This window comes from Dufourea novaeangliae, unplaced genomic scaffold (assembly GCF_001272555.1).
Source record: "Dufourea novaeangliae isolate 0120121106 unplaced genomic scaffold, ASM127255v1 scaffold11, whole genome shotgun sequence".
Taxonomy (NCBI): Eukaryota; Metazoa; Arthropoda; class Insecta; order Hymenoptera; family Halictidae; genus Dufourea; species Dufourea novaeangliae.
In genome coordinates this window covers 1,755,462-1,760,630 of record NW_015373895.1, presented here as the reverse complement: position 1 = coordinate 1,760,630, position 5,169 = coordinate 1,755,462, and positions in this window count along the sequence as shown.

The window sequence follows — 5,169 nt, the reverse complement described above, 5'->3', positions numbered from 1 at the left end:
TGAAAGACCGCTCTCTACAATGCATTCAAAGAAACTGTCCGCATTTAGAAAATACATTGAACTGATTGTTTGTAATTTAATGAAATATATAGTACTTCGACTGTGAAGACCTACTGCGGATTTTATGGATTTATCACAAGTATGATGTGCAAAATGGAATACAGTAAAAATTTTACTTTACTCTAGACTTAATGAAAACTTTTCTAAAAGAACTAAATCTCTGACACGATTTCAGTTCGATAAATAAATGTATAAAAATTTGAATTTGTACAAGCATCTACCCATGACTATTAACTTTATTGTTTTTAATGATATACGTTAATGTTAATCCTTCGTACGATATTTCGGGAAATAAGCGATAATACCGTATATTTATATGAATCTATCGAAGTTTATCTGTATTATCTGTATACAGGGTGGTCCATGCAACTTGTTCACCGTGAATAACTACTAAAGTATGCATTGTATGAAAAAATTTTCTATAGAAAAGTTGTATGGTTTGGAGGGATACATTATGTAATGCATATAATTTTTTTATAAGTGGAGACGTTTCGGAGATTTGAAGATCAACTTCATTTTTTTAAACGGAATGCTATATTTTTTATGCCAAAATACCGAAGAACGTTAAATTTTTAGTTAAAAAGTACTGACCTTTATTAGCCGTAAACCTAATATTTAACGAAGAATTTCACTTTGTTTCTTGAAAATGGTCTGTGCGTAATATTAAGTGGATTGATGATAATTTCAATACCGAACCATGGACAGAATAGGCGATTACATATGCAGAATCGGTCATGTTGATAAACATTGCCACGTAAATTCGGTGGTCTTACGGAAATCTTTGCTAATATTGAATCTCCAAATTGATATTACGCACAGACCATTTCCAAGAAACAAAGTGAAATTATTCGTTAATTATTACGTTTACGGCTAATAAAGATCAGTACTTTTTTACTCAAAATTGAACACTCTTCGATATTTTGGCATAAAAAATATAGCATTATATTTAAAAAAACGAAGTCAACCTTCAAATCTCCGAAACGCCTCCACTTACGAAGAAAATATATGCATTACATAATGCATCCCTTCAAGCCATACAACTTTTCTATAAAAAGTTATTTCGTACAATGCATACTTTAGAAGCTATTCAGGATGAACTAGTAGTATGGACCACCCTGTATATGGATGTACGAATTACACATATGTATACCACTTGCCAGAAGTTTGAGCGGTCAGAATTAGTATCTAGTTCTACCTATTTTATGGTAGAACCATTACTGCTAACCAGAGATTAACTCTTCTACAACCTGTTTATAAGCTCGCCGAATATAACATGTTACTGAATAGCAATTACTTTGCGATAAACTCGTGTATTAGGTCCGTCAATTATATAACTATACAATCACCAGTGTAACTTTGCGTGCATTAAACTGATAACTTGATCTATCGTTTATTAATTCGTAGAAAATATATTCTTTTATATGTGATGTGCTCTGTTAAAAAGAGACTGACGTGAGACAACGACTTTTCGAGATAAACCCGTTTAAGGGCACATTCTAGTGTAAACACGCGAAAAAGACCGAATTCTTCTGGATTTAAAAAACAAGAAAACTATAACACTCGAAACAAAAATTCTTGCAAGTATTTATTAGTACACGTCTTATATTAATAAAAACAAAATTTTCTGGTATTTTTGTCTATCTTTAAAAAACAGAGGTCGAAGTTGTGTACGTAAAATCTGGAGATACGGTTATTTGAAATTAAAAATGCAATGTTTTTCTTTAAATATATGTGAATGACTCTAGTATGACCTACGATAAAAGCAATATATTGAAAATTCAGAAGGACCCTTCTACCATGCTCCTACCACTTGGTATTGAGAACTACTGAAATTTATGCCAAATTAACATCCGATTTAACATTTATTTCAGTACCTGAAATCAATTTACCAAGTGGTAGGAGGCCCTTCTCTTACGCCATCTTTTCCCCTAGCGGAAGCCGAGTTTGCTCGTGAGGGTACAAGGTTCCGAGTAGCGTGAGCCTCAGTGAACGCCGCAATGTCGAAGGCTGTATCAGTGCAAAACAAAGAAGTTTCTTCCCCACAAAACGCTGGTAACGAAGATCTATTCCATGGCATGTCTATTACTTATTCCTCCGATGGGAAAAATAAATGTCTGGATATTAAGTTCCTTAATAAAAGGTAGAAGATAAAACGAAACGAAAAAAAGAGGGACAGAAGTTTGCTAACTGTTGAACTTTAACAGGCGAGGCTGTTTGCTTCGCGATAGCCCCAACGCACTGAATCGCGAAGTGACTATTAAAACATAATCTCGGTGTTCGAGTTAACGATAAATTTTTAAGCGAATAATACAGGGCGCGACCGTGACAAAAATTCGAATCGAAATTACAGAATCCGTTTTTCGTGTACAATGCTTTGTTTTCAAAAAAGTCCAATCTGAAAATTCGTCAAACAACCGTGTGTGAGCCATTCCACGTCAAAATGTAAAATTCTTTCTAATTTACAGCATTTGTTGATAATCACGAAAACATGAACCATGTCAAATTTTAGCTTTCTATCTTGAACCGTTTCCAAGATAGTTAATGTCAAATTTTTGAAAAATTGGACTAAATCAGCCGACACGACATCACTTCAACCGTAATATTTTGGTTATTTTTAAAAATAGAGCATTGATCTTGCTCTCATTTTAAAGCCAAAGAGAAGCTCTTTTTTAGCTGTATGTACAAAATTTTATTTATTGTTAATACATACAATAGCAATTGGAGTTACGTTTTTAAATGCCGATTTGACACTTCCCACCCATGGATGAATTTGGAAGAAATATCACTGGATTCCTCGAATCTTCAACTTTAAAATGAACTTTTCAAAAAGATGGAGCGATTGCGGGAAGCTTCAGGGGGAAATTCTTATTTGAAGCAGAAAATATTAAGAAAACTGTTTGAATTTGAATCATGGAATTGAATTTGAAACAAGACTCGTGAAGTCGTGTTTATTTTCCAGAACTCTGTGGACAACAATTGTTTGACGTTACAATTTTTTTTTTTTAGTAAACACTGACACCGATCGGGTTAACGTGTCGCTACGAATTTGCGTACAGTCTGTTGCGCCACCGCAGAAGCCAGAAAAATGACCCAAAAACAAACTGATGTGAGCTTAAATCGGATAAAAGGTTCACGTATTTGTTTTACACCAACGCATTTTCACACGCGACAGTCATACCCAATTATTTTAAACTATCGCTGACATGAAAGTCGTTAGTTTATATTCTAACGGCAGGAATTTGGTTATAAAAGGTTCAAATTCTGATGGGAATTGCGAATGATCCATCGAAAATGTGATCCAAACACAGGGAATTTCATATGTTAGATCCATTAACGTAGTGGATGAAGAACATAAACACAATAAAAAAATGTTCATACGATGCGTGGTCTGTATTTCAGTGACTCGTAACGACTAGCAGCGAGTTTTGTACATTTATAAAAATTTCAATAAAGCGAGGTGAAATTTTTGGTTTAATTTGAACAGAAAATTATTTCCTTATTAAAAATTTAGATAAAAGCAGGAAATAATTATTTCGCAATTCAACAAATTTAAAGAATTGGTCGAAATAACAAAGTTCTTTTTTATTTACAATTGTAACTGTAATACGTAATTGTTACTTAATTATCTCTTATCGGACCATATGTAAAAAAGTTTTTCAAAAACCATGATATTAATACAACATTTTTTTAAATGTAGTAAATAAAGGAGAATCAAAACATATTTATTATTTATTTTGTACTTCTTTTAATATTCTATATGCAAATAAGAAATATAAACATCACATGTTGTCTAAATTTCTGGTAGTAGTTCCAATTCATCGTTGATATTCTGATTTCAATGTTTGGAATTCAATTATTGAAGTTTTTATTTAATTAAATCCAATTCGATATGGAAATTCATATTTCAGTTAAAATTCCATTCACGTTTAAAATGTGATCCGAAAATTTCGTGGATTTAAAAAAACACAAAATTTTATTGAACTTGTTTATAAATGCATTTCATTTACGAGATTTTATTTGAAAATATTTTAAATACAAATCTACAGGATGAATTGATATGTAAATAATTCAAGTAATCGAAATTACTTTGAAATTATCGAGTTTCATTCTGCGACTTTGTTATACAAATAGGAAAAATAACTTGTCTAAATTGTATTAAATGTTATCGTAAGAAGTCACATATGGGGTATTCCACGCGAAATCAGACACTTTTTGGAGTAACATTTCAAATTTTGCCAAAATAAGTCGAAAATATGGAATAGAATTGTTTAATTTCAAACTTCGTTCTCGAGAAAATCGACGATATGATTGATTTTACACTGTTTGGCTCGGAACAAGATAAAAAAATTAATATCAATTTTACACTATTACATTAAAAATTAAACGACGTAGAACGAAATAATATGGACTTAGAACGAATAATAATTACAGGAAACATGTAAAATATCGTTCATTTAAAAAAAAAAAGTGGACTTAATACATGATTCTGACGTCCAGATATGGATGCTTTCTTCTCTGTAAATATACAGTGGCGTACACCCTTTAAAACAAAACAACTCTTTCAAAATTGGACCAAGTGACTTGAATTTCTTTGTGAAGTTAGAAGGATTAATTTAGTAAATGATGTGTTAAAAATATTTTGAAAAATTTGCGACTTTTCAGAATGTCGATGAAAATAATAAATATCGTTTTTTACAACTTTTTTATCTCAAACTCTAATGAAAATTTAATAAATACATTTCGAAGATTTATGTCAGTTATATACATGCGGCAACTTTTATTGAAATCGGTTAGTACAGAAACGAGTAACAGGCATCAAAAGATGTAAGAATCTTTAGATATACTACAGTTGTAGCAAAAGTCGCGAAGAACAGCGAGTTTCAACATTTTTAACCATTTGTATCTGGTAGCCACGTTAACCGATTTTGATGAAATTTTCAGAACGTATATAACTAACACAAATCTTCGATATGTACTTATTAAATTTATTAAATTTTCATTTTCATTATAGCCTCAGATTAAAAAGTTGTAAAAAACGACCTTTACTATTTTCTTCGCGATTCCGACCAACTGCAACTTTTTCAAATTTTGTTTACCCATGATTTAGTA